Below are 16,524 nucleotides of genomic sequence, written 5' to 3'. Positions count from 1 at the left end.
GGGGTGCTGGTGTTCGCCTCTGTCTCAGGTTGGGCCTCCCATAAGTAAGTCGGACTGTTTCGGAAAGAACGCGGGTTGGAAAGCCAGAAAGCCGGGGCTATAGTCATTAGTTACAGACATGAGATCTCTGGCTACCTGCTTTTTTCTGCCACGGTACAGGGAGGCCAGGGAAGCACTTGTAGAGACAGGAACTTGTCCAAGCCTAGGAGAGGCCCTTCGGAGCTCTTGCCAGGCTGTGGCCTCCAGGCTTCACTTTTATACTGGGCTTTGGGTCACTGGGTCTCCAGCTTCCACCTCCCTGGCTTGACACTCACTTCCACCATCCTCAGATACTCAACCCAAACCAAGCTCCCCCATCCAGCCTCAGCTGGCTCCTCTAGGACTGGCTTTGACACAGAGCCCAGAGCCCCGAATGTTGCCTCTGCCACCAGCTCAGTCTCCACACCATTGTCTTCTAGACCCCAACTCATCAGCCTGGTCAAAGTCTGAGAGGTTAGCGACAAGCCCTCACAGTGGTGACAGCCTTGGACACCGAACCTGCTTCATTCTTTCTGGCTGGGGGACCCTGAGCTTAGCCTCACTGTGCCTCTGTATCTTCAGTTATGAGACTAAGAACAACTCGTTGTGTTGCTAGAAAAATGAATGAGCTATCGTGTGTCCGGAATTCAATACTGTGTGGCCATGTGAGTAGCCAGTACATGCTAACTATGACCACCCCTAACATGGCTGGGCTTGGGACTTGCCCAGCGATTTCCTCTGACTGATCCACTGAACCCTGCTCTGCTCCATCATAGGTCACTCTGCCTGTCCATCAGGATCTGCTCCAGGTCCTTCCTCTTAGCCCTGCACCTCTCTGATGTACCGTCCACTTCCCGTCCGGAGCACACCCTGCGTTTTCAGGCCACCCCTCTCCTGAGGCTAGATTACCCAAGCCTTACAGAACTCTGCAGCCAAACACTGTCCCAGGCTCATTGGACACAACTGTGCTTTCAGGGTAGAAGGGAAGAAAAGACATTAACCAAGGCGACACTGGAAAAAGGACAAGATTAACACCTGCCACTGCCTCCTGTGTAGAGGAGAGCTATGTCTTGCTGTGAGGAGAAGTTGGATATGGGGAGGCCCTTGTTGATGCCACAGAGGGCAGGGAAGGTTCACTCAGAGGAGGAGGACCAAGCAACCTATGGGAAAAGCTTAAGGAAGGTCATATGACATTCGGCTCGGGGACAGAGTTGGAGATCACTTCCTAGATATAAACCCATTAAGCTCCAACAGCTTCGTGTGGCCCAGACTGAATGCATTCTGAGTTCATTGCTCCTCTGAGCCCTGTGGGGTTGTCACTACCAGTTGCTCAAATCAAATCTTGTACATCATTCTCTCGTCTGAATCTTTCACTACCACTCCGGACCCCGAGGCCAGTCACCAAATCCTCGGGATGGTCCCTCATCAAACTTCAGGCAACCCTCAGGCAAGCGGCAGGCTGAGCGCAGGGGACAGAGGGCAAAGCGGAAGGAACACTGTGCCTTCTGCTCAATTCCCAAAACTGTGCTGGAGAACAAAACCTATTGATTCTCCTTTTTAAAGAATCTTTATATTCTCTCTGAATCTACACCACATCGTTAACCCTGATCCAAGGGCTGTGTAACTCCCAGGGGCAGTCCAGGTCCCTCTGGCTATTCTCTGTGCCACGCTGGAAAAACTGTCTTGTGGGAGTCCGACTTATGACTTCTCTAGTTATAACTCTCAGGGGACCCCACAGTGCCTCTCCAAATCCAAACTCACCCGGAAAGACTCTATGAGCTTCCATTAGATCTCCACTGCAAGGTCTCTGATACAGGGCTCCAGGCATCTATGCTAGCGCCTGGGCTATACTTCCCAGTGGCCAGGCATGTCCTTCCTTCACTTATCAAGACTGGGCCCTGGCTTATTCCCTATCCCCCATCCTTTAGAGTAACCCAGAAAATGCTTACAGAGCCCAACCATGTGCCAAGGCCTGTGCCAGGCAGCAGAGCCAAACAGCAGCAAGATCCACCCCTGTCTTGGAGGAGCCAGCTCTGTGGAGGAGAGACTGCGATGAAGAACCCAGCCAAGCTCTCCTCTCCCCACCCCAGCCCTGCCCTAGGGGCTGTGGGAGCTGAGGCAGCAAGAAAGGTAGGAGAGGCTTATGGAGGAGGAAATAGGGGAGGCAAAGGAGCTCCAAGATGCAGCTGGAGATGGTGTAAACTACTGGAGACAGGGCTGCGCTTTGATGGGGCAGGGGTCTGCATGAGCTGAGGGATCCCAGCTGTGGAAGCAGCGTTCGCTCATGGGACCCTGTCCTAGCGTCCCTAGCCGCTTTCCTCACGACTTCTTCCGCTCGTTTTGCTTTTTGATCTTTTTGCAAGTTACTTGACCTCTGAGTCTATTTATTTTCAGAATGGGGCCAGTAATCTGACCTCCTAGGGTTGCTGGAAGTGACTGAATACAAGTAAAGGTGGGTCACGGTGGCGGGTGAACAGCGGTGCTCAATCAACAATCCCCAAATCCACTGTGGTCATCATGATCCATTTCCGCCATCTCTACAGCCGCCTTCCTGATCCCTCCAGAGCTGAGTGGACACCGTTTTCAGGGTAAGATTCTGGTTCCTACAAATGCCCAGGCCCCGCCCTATGGGGCCAGCACCAGTGCCCTGGTCTCTAACTGCAGCATAGTCTCCTGACCCACCCTATTCTGTTTTCATCCTTTCCCCTAAGATCCCTCCCTGCCTCTCTACTTACCTCTAAGCTTCCACATCCCTTGAGGTAGAGCTGGATAGGGAGAGACTGACCTGATCCTTCACCTGTGTTTCTCCCCCAGAGACCTGGCACCTCCAGGGCAGGAATGGATCTTGTTGGCCTTTGGCACTACTGCCTGGCACAGGCCTTGGCATGTGGCTGGGCTCTGTAGGCATTTGCTGAGTAACTCTGAGGGGTGAGGGTAAGAAGTGAGACAGGGCTTTGATCCTCATGAGCCAAAGCAGGGCCTTCCTAGACCACAAAGACAGCCCAGGGGAGGCCCTGGCAAGGGAAGCTAGAGCTACCTAGGGCCCTTCAGCAGGGCATTTGAGGGAACGGTGGGCTCACAAGGACACACAGGAGAAGGTACCGGAAGCAGTAGAGCTATAAGCATGCACCCGCATGCGCGCGCGCGCGCGCGCGCGCGCACACACACACACACACACACACACACACACACACACACACACACTTCAATGCCTTCTCTTTCTGTTACCCTATTACAGCCTTTCCTGTCCTCTTTTGCTTCCTTTCTTCCTCTCTTCCTTTCACAGATGCTCCCCGAATGCCCATGAGCAGGTATTATACTGGACAACAGTGAGTAGTGCCACAGGCAGGGCCTGCCCTTGCTCCAAGTGACTATTCACAGCAGGGCAGGAATCCACTAGAAACTTCTCCTAACCCATGTCCTTCCCAGCGTCCACTCCAAATAAGGCTTGCCTGCACCATCCTCTTCCAAGTTCATCAGGCAGGATAAAAATGCTCTCCCGTGCTGAGACGACCCCGGGGAAGAACACAAATAACACCATGATCATGAGACTAGCAACGGAGACTGGGCGGGGGTGGCTAGGGTTGATGCCCATCTCCTAGCCATATGCTGTAGCTGCTGTGCTATGGTGGGGTATGTGGAGGCAGGGCCTGGAGCACAGCAGTGTGCAGCATGCAGTGGTGCTCTCTGCTCACAGGAGGGCATCATGGGCCAACCCTAAGTCACATTTTGCTAAGCAATACCTTATTGAGCAGGGAACACTTCAAAAGCCAGGAACAGCAGGCCACTGTGGTGAGGAGGTGGAACGAATCAGGGTTCAAATCCCCCTTCCACTCCCTCTAAGATCAGTGCCTGTGTGGGACCTCTTAAAAGGCTGGGGTTGCCTTATGTATGAAGCATCGTGACCCAAACACTAAGTCCCTACATCCCAGCAGTGCTTGGAGACAATCCACTTGAAGCACAGTGGGGCATGGGTCTGGCTCAGCACAGGTGCTCAGTAAGTACCCACAAATCCTGCAGTCCTGTTCTTAGTCCTGTCAGCATCAACATCGCTGACACTGTCAGCGCATGCCCCTGCATCCAGTTCTGAGCCAGAGCACTTAACATATTCTGACCCTTCTAGCAGCCTAGAAAAGCAGTTGCTTAGTTCAAGGCAGGAAGCTGAGGCCTATACCAAAGGCTCAGAATCTCAGGAGGGGGTCAGTCTGCACCCCAAGCTTTCTCCTTGGTTCTGTCATTCGAGTTCCCTGTGAGACCTTGGCCAAGTCTTGCCTCTGCTGGGTACCACTCTCCCAGGATGTCTGTCTGCTCAAAGGGATCAGATCTTGGCCTGAGGCATGGCCTTCAGGCCTCTGTGAGGGTTGAAAGGTAGAGGAATGGATCTGTCCACTTTCCAGGACACCTGCCTTATCTGTCTTCATTTTTCCTTTGCCTGTAGGGTCTACAGTCCTAGGGGCTCTGATGAACAATACCGGAGGCAATAGAAGCCCAGAGTACACAATTGGACATCAGACTCAGCTGCTGCCCTCCAGCTGAAGGTCACCCTGATAGGCCCTCAGGCATCCCTGTTCACACCACTGAGGTCCCAACACACAGAGCCCCACTCTCTGGGAAGGGTGATGCTAGGCTGGGGTTGGGTTGGGTCTGCTCCAAACTCATCTCCCAGCTATCCCTGTTGTGGGACTCTCATTCCCTGAGTCTCACAGAAACTTGAGCAAACCATTCTTCTGTTTCAAAGCCTCCAAGCCCCTAGAGGCAGCTGTGCCTGCTCATGCTCAAGTATTCCTTATGAAATGTCGTGTGCGCTCTCCCACAGACATCACCACTAACGCAGCTCCTCTTCCCCAGCGCCTCGGCCACACAGCCAGCCCGATCTATTTACAGTACTAGGACACACACACTCTCTCTCCAGCGCTCTGCACCTGAGCTCAAGATGGCTCCTGCGACAGGAACACCGGAACCCCCCCCCCCCGCCCCCCAGTCAACCAGAGCAGCCGCCTCCATCCTTCCAAAGCTCGACCCACCCGGCCACAGGTCTGCATTTGGTCCTGACTTCTGACAGGGTGACAATGTCCCACAGTGAGAAAGGACAATCTCTTTGATAAGTTGAACATCTCCTCTGGGATGATGAATCTGGGCTTCTACATCATGCTGTGCAGAAAAATCTATTCCAGATGGGTTTCAGGCTTAAAAATAAAGCACGAAACAATCGGAACTTCAGAAGGCCTGCCATGTCTGTGGGGTTCAGGTCTGCAGAGTCAGCCAACCACGGGTCAAGATAAAATAAAAAAAAATTCACCAGTAGGGAAAATGTATAGACTCTTCTTCTATGTCATTATCCCCAGAACAACATCGTATAACAACAATTTCTGATAATTAAACCTTCTGATGTCCACATGGGCTGGGTAATTGACGGCCTCTGACCCTCACAACAGTCAAGGATTCACACTGTCTTGGGCTTTGTTTCTACTTAGTGTTTTGAATGTGTGCATGTGTGTGGTGTGAGCGGGTGTGTGGGCACACATGGGTTTGAGGGCAGCCCCATGTGGGTGTGTGGAGAATCACAGTCGACACTGTTGGCCTCTCCTCAGTCGCTCTCTATCTCTCAAGGCCTGGCCTCCCGCTGAACCTGGAGTTCATCTTTAAAAAAGGTTAACAGATTGGATTGGATTTAAATGGAGAACCCCTTTCTTCAAATATTCCCTCACAAGAATAATAATTTAAAAGAGAAAAAAAAAGACGCAGAAATATATTCTCAGCGTGCTTAGCTATTAAGGAACACACATCCAGAATCATTTTCTTAAGCTCCCACAAACCTGTAGGGAGGGGAGACAGATCCAATAGGAAAGAGAGGAAAAGGCTTGAAAGGGCAGGCACTTTGCCAGCGGGTATCCAAATGAGCAATTAGCATATGAAAGGCCCACAACCTAATGAGTCATGAAGGAAATGTAAATTTAAAACACTATTAGATATCACCCCATCTGATACCGGCAGTGTTGCTGAACACAGGGGGCAACAAACTGTCATACACGGGCCGGAAAGCAGATGCACTGATGTCACTTTGGGAAACTGTGACGGCGTCTACTCAGGCTAATTATACACAGCGCTCTGAGTCAGTTATTGCGAGCTGGAGGTATATCTAAGAAAGACGATGCGCTTCAAAGGACGTACTCAAGGAGGTCCTTGCAGAACTATTCCCTGCAGCCTGGAACTAGAAATACGCAAAACACTTGTCAGAACTGAAATAATGGATAAACCGAGGTATGCATATAGAGACGAACACTAAAAGAAACAGGATGAACAAACTAAAAACTTTGAGACAACGTGTTGACTGAATCACAGGGGGGGGGGGGGGGCGACATCGAAGGAAAGAAGTCAGCATGAAAGCTACTCAAGGGTCCTATTTCTACAGAGTCCAAAGTAGGCAAGCAATCAGTGAGAGAAGTACTGGGTGGAATGCCTTCCTTATGGACCCGAATGGGTGTGTTCATTTGGTGAAAAGCCATGAACTGTAGTCTTGTCATCTTTCTCCAGTACACCAGGCTTCCACCTAAAAATTCACTTTAAAGACAAAGGGGGCCCCTCAACAGCATCCTCTCTGCCAGAGACAGCAGCTCAGTCCTCTGTGAGGTCACCGCCCTTTATAAACCCTCTCTCTCTAACACATTTCCACTATCCTCCTCCAAAACGCTGCTGCCTGAGGACCTGCCCGTCACCTTCTGTGTCAGTCCCCCTGTCTGAAGGGCCAGCCTACATGGCTGTATTTAGCGACAGCCACCTATGAGATGAGACATCTGGTCCTCCATGAGATGACCTGGAATCCACAGGCTTGATTTCTCCTCATCTAAGAGCCTCACATTTGCATCTTATTTGACCAGTGAGGAGGTTCCTGTCAGAACCACCGGCAGGAGAGGTGCACACTGCGAAGTGAGGTCACTGCCCTTAAGTCCAGAGTCCGCACCCCTACCAGATTCGTTAGACAGCCTCTGGAGGTAAGGAGGCGCTCGGGTGGTGTCTGGGGTGGAGGGTAATGTGCACCCCCAGGAGAAAATCACATCTACATAGAAAAGAAACTGAGTCAGGAGGATGAAGTCCTGCTCTGTGGACAGGTACACATGTGCACTGACAGACAGCCTCACTCTGTAGGAAGCTTTCACTGAGGCATCCAGGCTAAACCAGATGCTTCTCAGGGGCACTGACAGAGGGCCACCCCCACATCCATCGCACTCTCCCATATTAACTACCCAGCCCAGATCTGAGATCACAGATTGAGTCTTTTCTGTTGATACCTCCAGGCCCCAGAAAGGGTATGTTGCACAAAGGTGCTTAATGGGCATAACAGGAAAGGAGGGGGAAGTGAAAGTTGAAGGAGGAAGGGAGGGAGGGAGGGAAGAAGAAAAGGATGGAGGAGAGAGGCAAAAAGAATGAACTAAGTTGCTATTTGGACCAACTATAAACTATACTCTCTTCAGTGAAGTTTTCGAGTCCTGGCTAGACACCAGTTACAATCCGAGGACCCTAACCTCCTCCAGCCTTGTCTCAAGGTTCCTGCCAGCCATTTGCTCCCCACCCCCAACCAGAGGCTCTGCACAGCTTTTCCTCAGTCTTTCTTCGTGCCCCCTCCCGCCCTGCCACCTGTTTCCAGGTGCTGCTATCAGACCAAGTCTAACCTACCAACAAGTAACAGGGCAGATGGTGAATGTTCTACCAAGTCCCCTGTAACTCACCACTCCACTCATTTTCCTATACTGGGGGCCTGGGTAAGTTCTAAGGCGTCAGCTCGGGGCACTGTGCCCAGAAGGGAGAGACCCTGGGCCATCTGGGGTAGAGGGTACAGCAGGCAGCTCTCCACACGTCTGATGTTATGATCCAGACCACCATCGGAGAGAAGAGGGCATCGGGGAGACTTTCTCCCCGTTTCTCAGTGCCTAGACCCTCTGATTCCCCAAGTGGCTGGTGGTGCATTCCCCCTCCACCCCATCCTGCTGACTAGTGGTTTTGTGGAGGGGGGATGGGATGGTGGGGAGGGTGTAGGGCATCAGCTCCCTGGGACTGAGCCCAGCTGACCCGCTGTGAGTGGCTCCAGCCTCCCTGGGCTTAGGGGGCTGAGCCATAAGCAGCCTTGTTTATCCCTGGGAGGAATGATGGTTTTCCCTGAGCAATGACATCTTGGAAACGGACAGACTCCACAAACAACAACAAACCTCCCTGGGCTGCAGCTTGCATGAGAAGGCTTCTAACCCAGAGGCGCCTGGGTAAGAGGCAGAAAGGCCCAAGGCTGTTTCTCAGTTGCCTTGCCTTGACCAGGACTCTTAGACCTAAGTCTGCAGAGAACCAGAGGATCCAGTGGCTGGAACATGCCTGGCAATATCTCATCCAGTTCTTTTGCTCCAAAAGGGAAACTAAGATAGAAACACAGGTGAATCTGCCTAAACTTCACAGATCAGGTATGAGAAGCAACTGGGTCTCTCGGACTTTCTCTGCTGGGTACATTGCTTCTTTAGAGGTCAGCAAGCACAATCAGTGAGAGGTTTGGGCTGTGCAACCAGAGTCCCAGGTTCCTTGTGACTTCAGGTGAAAGCCTCCTCCCCCCCTCAATCCCTTCTCTCTCCAGAAGGTACACAGAATCTATCAGCTCAGAGAGTACATAGGAAGCAGCCTTTAAGCTCCTCAGGGATCTAGCTGGGCATGGGCCCTCCCTCTCCAGCCATGCATCCTCTTAGAGAGCCAGGCAGACCCCCCGGTGGAGGACCAGCGTTCAAGATCTAGTCCAAGTAATGACAACTCCAAAGTGGTCCAGGTAGCTAAGCTCCAAGCCCCTATGGCCTGTGCAAATGACCATGAGTGTTACAATGGATCCATCCAGGGCTCCACCTTTTACCATTGATGGCCAGACTATGGCATGGTCACCACCCAGCACAGTATGACCCCCTGAATAGGCTCTTTCTACGGCTTCAGGTAGGCTAAAGTCAAAACTCTCCCTACCTCACTTACCAGTAAACCCAGCCTTCAAGTCCTTGGGTCCTCCTAATACCACACTGATGTGTAGAGGCAGGGACCCTCCTAAGGGACTGCTGACCAGGTCCTCTCCTGGCAGTGCCCACTCTCTTGCCTGGCACAGAGCTAGGATGGACAACCTGAGTTGACCTGGACATCAAAACATGGCCTTGGGTGGTAGGAGGGCAGGGAAAGACCAACCCTAATTCATTAGGGCATCCCGACATCTCTCTCCAACCACACCCTAGGAAAAAGCTGGGCTTGTGGGTGACTAAGGGATGAATAAGCCCCACATCCTGCATAAATAGGACACAAGCAGCCACCAGAGATGCCACCAGCAGCAGACAGATGCATTCACTCCAGGTATGAAAGTTAGATGCAATTAAGACCTAGAGAGAACAGAAAAGAGTGGCTCTCTGAGCTGAGGAAACAGCATGCACGAAAACAAGGAAGTAAGGCAGACAAGCTGCAAAGTATGGTTCTTTCGTTGATAACTAGTACCTACCTATAACCAGGAGCCTAAAGGACCAACCTGGCTCAAAGCCAAGAGCCCCCGACAAGGACTCACTGTCTGGATGGCCTCCATCCTCACTACGTTCCTGTTTCTCAGATGCTGGGCTGGGCCTGAGTATGCCCCATCCTGCAACTTGGCTCCCTAGAGGCTCCCTGCCCGGGGCTAAGCCATGCCACATGCTAGAGCTGAGGAAGAAGAGAGGTGGCCCTTGGCTGGGTGCAGAGGACTCAGAGGGACTGGGTGGAAACTTTGACTCTGGCTGAGATCCTGCCAGCATCAGAGGAGCAAGCCACTGCAGCTCTTGCTTTGGTGGTGTGCAACCACTCCAGTCACCCTGACAGGAAGTAAAGTGTCCATAGCACAAAGCCAGAGACCATCAGGATGGGGGACAGTTCTCCAGAGTTGCTGAGGGGCCTGGTGGCCATCCACTGAATCGGGAGTCTTGAACAAATGATGTCAGGCACCAAGTAGGATCCTGTAGCTCTGGGCTAGATAATGCCTTCCCATGTGCCCTGTCCTCTCCTCCCTGTTCTGGGAGGCAGAAGTCCACAATCCTGATTTGGCTCAGTCATAGACCTGCTGCTTGAACTTAGCCAAGGCTTACCCCCTCTCTAGACTCAGGGTACCCTTCTAGTCCATGATTTAGGGTTCTTTTGGAACAGAGTAAAGACATGGACCCTCTAAGTTGAGGACAGAACCGATCTCTGCCTGCCCTTACAGGGGCTGGCTCTAAGAATGAGTGGTCTCAGCTGGAGCCAAGGGAACAGGTGTAGGCTCTTCCCTTGGCAAGCATTGAGGGTTTGGGGAGGCTTTGAGCTCATAGGGCATACAGCAAGCCTGCTTGGGTTCCCAGATCTAGGAGCCTAGCATTAACGCCCCAAGACCAGCTTAGGAGTCCAGCTCTTCCCCAGCCAGGGGGGGTCTACATAAGAACTGCCATCCCTGGTGCTTGGTTTGTGGCCAGCATCCTTGACACAATAGCCAATCCTGCTGGCTAAGCACTCTGTTCCCACATAGTGTCCCAACTAGTCACCAAAGATTCCTCGTCTCTCCTAGAAAGAAAAGCTAGCTGGCCATTCTGAAACAGAGAAGCTCACAGTGGGTGCCTGCCCCCTACCCCTGAGGGGCTACCGCCCCCTTAGACAGACAAACAGATACAGACACACAGACACAGACACACAGACACAGACACACAGACACACAGACACACACACACACACACACACACACACACACACACACACACACACACACACACACACCCCAGAACCGGTTCGGTTGCAAGATGTCTCTCAATGGCTGCCCTGGGGAAGAAACAATAGAAACAGGGATGGGATGTCTTGAACAAGACCACCCTCCTACTGCCCACCACCACACTCACACCTTTGTCATCAAGGCACCTACCCAGCACACTCCAGCAAGGACCCAGGCAACTCCTAGCTGCTGCAGCTCCTGCCGGCCACCCGCCCTGGGGCTCCACCCGGCTCCTCCCGAGGGCGGGCGGGCGGGCGGGCAGGCAGCCGGCCGGCCGTGTCAAGCGGCTGCCTTCCCCAGACAGAGCTCCTTTGTGTCAGTAGAGCTATTTATGGACTTACCCAAGTTCCCCAGGGGAGCGGTACCTGCTGGGAAAAGCAGAACCAAATGACCAGGTTCCACCTCCCACAGGGAGGTAGCGTTTTTTCTTCCTCTTCTTCTTTTTTTTTTTTCAAAATCCTTGCATCACCCGTCCCTCCTCCTCTTCCTCCTCCTACTTCTCCTCCTCTTCCTCCTCCTCCTCCGAGTGCCCTTTCCAAACACAACACACACCCCGCTCCCTCGTTCAGCCGGCCACTGCTACTCAGAAGAGAGGCTTGGCTCCCTAGCTTCCATCAAATAGAAAAGTCTGTGATTTTCCCAAACCACTTCCCCCGCCCCCAAGGATGTGGCGAGGAAGAGAGTCCTCCACTGGCCAATCCTTTAGCGGAAAGTGTGCGCTAGTTGGAGCATGACTTGTACTCTCAACTAAAATTGCCATCCCTGAGTCCCTTGCTGCCCATCCCCAGGTCCCCAGCGGATCTCTAAAATATGTCTCTAGAGGAAGGGGTGGCCATCCTTCTCGGCAGCACCCCTGACCCTGGGATCGTCAATGGATTCCACCCTGAGCCCCACACACTGCTCCCGGATGGGGCTGCCGCTCCTTAGCAAGAACCAGCCAATCATCAAGGCTCCTCTGTCACACCCCCATCCCTCAACTGCTCTGTCCCAGTGCATAGCTGCAATTGAACTGAAGGCTTGCAAGCAGGACGGCTGACTGAGAATGCAGCTGCCCTCAGGGTCAGGGAGTGGTTCCTTTGGTCTTTCTAGAATTGTCCAGCTGTGCATGAAACATTTGTCTTGACTTGGCACCCGGTGTACCAAACTCTGAGGAATCTGCGCTAGACAGAGGACCTGAGCTTCCTCCCCACAGAACCAAGAAGTGCCTATTATAGCAACCAAAACAGGGGGGCAGTGTAGACTCAGAGAAACATAGCTGGCCAATTCTACTCCAACCCAGGTAGGTTAGGTCTCCCTGAGTAAGTCTCTGCCTCTCTCTGAGCCTCGGTTTCCTCATCTGCAGAATGGGGATGAAAGCTGCCCATCTCCAAAATCCAGAGTATTTCAAGAGCTGCCTCTAGGCTCCCTGCTTGTGAACACAGACTCTGTGCCCAGGCCCTGTGCTTGTGGCTTTAGCTGCTTTAGATCATTTCGTATTTGCCTGGATCTTGAACGGTGGCGGGTCTCCTACCCTCCTCACACATGAAGAATCCTGGATTTAGAGTTGCTCACAGCTGACCAGCTCTGTGACTATAGGGACCAGGGTTGAAGACTCTGAGATGGCCTACTTTTCACTAGGGTGCTTCCCCACGACTGCAGGCTCTGTCCTAAAGCTAGACCCTGCGCTGTCTTGTGTGGGCCGTGCTTCCAGGATGAGGTTTACCCCATGCCTCTCTCACCTGAGCAGAAAGCTCCTACGGTGACATATCAGAAAGAACTGGACAGAAGGCGCCCCACCCTCCTACCTTCTCTTCTACTAGAACAGAGCATAGTATGCTGTCTTGACCTCTCCTTCTTCCTAGAGGTGTCTCTTACAGTGGCCCTGCCTGTTCCCAGTCTCTCTCTACTCTGCCTGTCCATCTGTGTCCCCCCCAACACACACACACACACACACACACACACACACACACACACACACACACACGCATAAGCTCACGGCTATTGAGAATACTCTTAGCCAGGTCAGTGGGGAGATTACCTTTGTGGGAACTGCTTACTTAAAAACTGTACTCAGGGGGTTGGGGATTTGGCTCAGTGGTAGAGCGCTTGCCTAGGAAGCGCAAGGTCCTGGGTTCAATCCCCAGCCCCGGAAAAAAAAGAAAAGGAAAAAAAAAAACTGTACTCAGTGCTGATCTAATGGGGAGTAGAAAGAGCCAAGACATTTTTTGCGGACAACACAGGTTGGGCTCTGCACTCGCAAAGTTAGCATCCAATATGGAAGATGGATAGCAGCCATCAGGTGAATGAGGCCAGAATTAGACATCATGCTATGAGGGGCAACACAGCTCTGCCAACCCAGGACAATGGGGCCAGAACACATTGATAATGTGCTGAACTGTAGCATACAGGGGAAGGAGTGGAGTCCTGAGAGCCAGCCAAACCAGGCTGGGGGCATCTAGTACCCGGGGAGCCTGGGGAAGGCACTGCCTCTTCTCTCTCCATTACCCGGATACCAACAGCAGAGCCAATGCCCTTCTCAAAGCATAGCCTAGCACAGGGCCAGGAAGTCAATGTAACCAAACTGCTTTTCCTGGAGAGCCAGCCCTTGGGGATCCTTGAGCGTCTCTTCCCCACTTATAGCCAGTGAAAGGGAGGTAGAGAGGGGAGGGGTGACTTTCCCAAGGAAGCAGAGTAACTCTGTGGCTAGGCTAGGAGAGGGAGTTTCTGTCTAGTGATCATTCACTGCAGCTCAGGGCTTATCAGCTTAACATGGAAGGAAGGTGGGCACAGGGAACAGTGACATCTAGGTGGTCTATGGGCGCAGCGCCTAGGCAGGCAGTCAGGGCCCAGCCGGGTCCCATTTGCTGATCTACAGATTCTGTGTACTGAATATTCATTTGACATTGTGTCAGCACTGTCGCTGGTGTGAGCCCTTCTGAATGATTCACTAAACCCTCAGAACCTTATCGGATATGATTTCTAATATCCCCATTTCACAGACGAGTGAGCAGAGATTAAGAAGTCTGCCAAGGGGATCCAATAGCAGGGGCAGAGCAACAGCCCAGCCCTGCTCGCTTTTCCACCGCATCCCACAGGCAAATTCCCTGAGAGCCTGAGAACAGACCCATTCCCAAGTATAGAGAGAAACCAATAGCAGTAGATCCCAGGGCCAGAACCAGGGAGACTCAACAAGAACCCACCTCCCGTTAGGAGAGGCCCCCAAGCTCCAGGAAGACCCTCAGGGAATGCATCAGGGCCCTGAGCATGTTTAGCACACTGGCAGACACAGGCTGCTGCCTGCAACACTCATGGCAGTAAAGCTCTGTGCACCTTCCCTCCCAGCCTCCACTATGCTATGCTAGGCTCATTAAAGTCTGTGTTCCCAAGACCCTCTCAAGAGCCGTGTGCATCAGAAGCCATCTAGAAGAAGAAGGATCTTGACGACAAAGTTTGAACATGCCCACACCAAGTCAAGCTCAGTGTGTGCTGGCCCACTTAGGGCGTTCTGGGCTGTAACTCACTGGGGGTTCATAGTTCAGGGGTCTACTGACTCCGAGCAGAAAGGCCTTCCCTATCATGGGGTCAGCCGAGAAACTCTAATGTGTTGTTTGAATCCTGCTGAATCTCATCTCTGTCCCAGAGCCTTTGCCATGCTCTGTCTTCTTCCACCCCTTTCTTTGCCTGTGGCGTGTGTCCTCCAAACAAGGCTATGTTGCCAGGAAGAACAGGTACATGGCTTTGTAAGCAGAAGGAGAGGATGTGACCTGCCCTGCTATTAGGGCCCCAGAGGCAAGCACATAGCAGGCCAGCCTCTGCCTGTAGCATCAGTGCCCACAGTTGTCACACCCACTGCTCAGGCCTACATGGAACAGGTTGTTTCTGTGCCTACTCCCTGGGAGGGCTGGTGTCAACAGGAAGTTCAAGGAGATCATATCTGTCAAGGGATAATGGGCAGGCCTAAGAGTTGTCTGAGTGGACTGACAGCTGACCATCACGAGTGTTTATGGACAGCAGGCTGTGAACATCTTGCACGTCTGAGGGGTCAAGATAGTGAGGCATAGGTCATGGTGTGAGCTGAAGTTCCAAGGAAGAAAGAAAGGGAGAAAGGACTAAAGAACAAAAGGAAGGAAGGAAAGAAGAAGAAAAGGAAGGAAGAAAGGAAGAAAGAAAGAAAGAAAGAAAGAAAGAAAGAAAGGAAGGAAGGAAGGAAGGGAGGGAGGAAGGAAGGAAGGAAGGAAGAAAGAAAGAAAGTCCTTATTTGTGTCAAAGACTCTACATGGTTGATGACTGATTAGAATTCCCTGAGTGTGAAGATTAGGACCACTGTTGCTGTGAAGTTGAATTACCTTGGGCTATTGTTCCTCCCCTTGATAGCCATCAATCGTCCACGTCTATAGGTGACAGTTTCTATGAGGTGAAGCCTTCTGGAATGTACTAACAGTTTATTGACTCCTACCACCTTAAAAGTTTTGCAGTAGCCTACCTATCTGATGTTTTAACCCATGAATTTGAAAAGAGCTTTGATTTATGACTTTGTTCTTTTACTGAAAAACAAACAAACAAAAAGCCATTTAATTAAACCGCATTTGGGACAATCTAAATCTGTTTTCTCAGACCTTGGTCATTCCTTTTGGTTCCAGAATCAACTACCTCATACCCTCTTTGACATGAAAGCCTGTTTTGTATTCAGTCAGGCAGAGTTGTCCTGAGACCCAGGCTCTGAACTACATGTTCTGTCTCCAGCTCATGCTTTCTACACATCTGCCTTGTCATCCATGCTCCCTCAACCCTCAACACCATACCAGAATCTGCCCTGCTTGGAATGACAGTGTTCCCAGTCACGGGAGCAAGCAGCCCATAGGCTGTAAGTAGGAGGCCAAGGGCCACCCCCTGGAGCTATCCTGGAGCACTGCCACCAGCTCCAGCAACCTTCTGCATCCTGCCTGGAACATGCCTTGCTGCCACATGCATAGTACTGGCCTGACCTTGGGTGGCTGTCGTGGCACAGCATGGCCAGGCACTCTGGCTCCACCCAAACTGTCCACATGCTGTTCAAGGTTTTAGGAGCAATCCTTGACCCACTATGCTTCTGCCAGCTTAGGGGCAGGTTGTGTACTGACAGCCTGTGTTCCTGGGAAGTGCTCAACTGCAAACTCGGCAATGGGGAGACCCAGGCCTCTGAAGTTAGTTGCCAGGAGGAATTCATTCCTGTACTCCCCCAGGGGCCTGCCCACTGCTTGGACAATTGGGCTGTTTCAGTAAAATAAAAAAAGAAATGTTTCTTTTATCCCACACTAGCACTGGCACCATAGGGCTCCATGGCATCTGCAGGATATTTTCATCTCAGTCAACAAAGCGTCTCACCCGACAGGCTCCATCCCATATCACACTGCCGATGGCTACTCTCTGAGCCTGGCAACAATCCCTCTACCTTTCTAGTTCCCAAGGCAGGTTGCCACCCTGCCAGACATACACATCCCAATTCCGTGGCGGGCTCACTGTGTCCCACCGCCACAACACTCTCTTGAACTCAATTAAATCGCCACATGAAAGAACACACAACACAACAACCTCTGATCCAATTGATAAAATATAATTGCCCACCTAGATAAGATACAGTTTGTTCATCTTGATACACAAAATCCTGTATCCTGAAAATCCATCCCTTAAGGATATTCATAAAAACCTGTAAATATGTAGAGAAAAATCTTAACATCTGCCTCCATGTTCTCTCGGCTACTCTGCCTCTGGCCCCGGTCTCC

At 51.8% G+C, this 16,524-nt stretch overlaps 1 protein-coding gene and 1 long non-coding RNA gene across 15 annotated transcripts in view; one reads left to right on the top strand and one right to left on the bottom strand.

Annotated features, from left to right (window-relative positions):
* The window catches only part of Rgs3 (regulator of G-protein signaling 3), a 139,669-nt gene that overhangs the window by 17,340 nt on the left and 105,805 nt on the right, over positions 1-16,524 (bottom strand). The window contains exon 1 of one of the 14 annotated variants that reach the window (XM_087550864.1): positions 11,125-11,415. The gene's annotated coding sequence lies outside the window, so the exon portion shown is untranslated. 14 annotated transcript variants of the gene reach the window in all.
* Positions 1,947-5,331, top strand: LOC148005843 (uncharacterized). The gene is made up of 4 exons (XR_015620936.1): positions 1,947-2,148; positions 2,413-2,470; positions 2,562-2,606; positions 4,457-5,331. It is a non-coding gene; the product is annotated as an uncharacterized LOC148005843 (long non-coding RNA).

Source organism: Rattus norvegicus, chromosome 5, assembly GCF_021556685.1.
Source record: "Rattus norvegicus strain SHRSP/BbbUtx chromosome 5, alternate assembly SHRSP_T2T, whole genome shotgun sequence".
In the NCBI taxonomy this organism is placed as follows: domain Eukaryota; kingdom Metazoa; phylum Chordata; class Mammalia; order Rodentia; family Muridae; genus Rattus; species Rattus norvegicus.
This window is presented reverse-complemented; position numbering and strand designations above follow the sequence as displayed.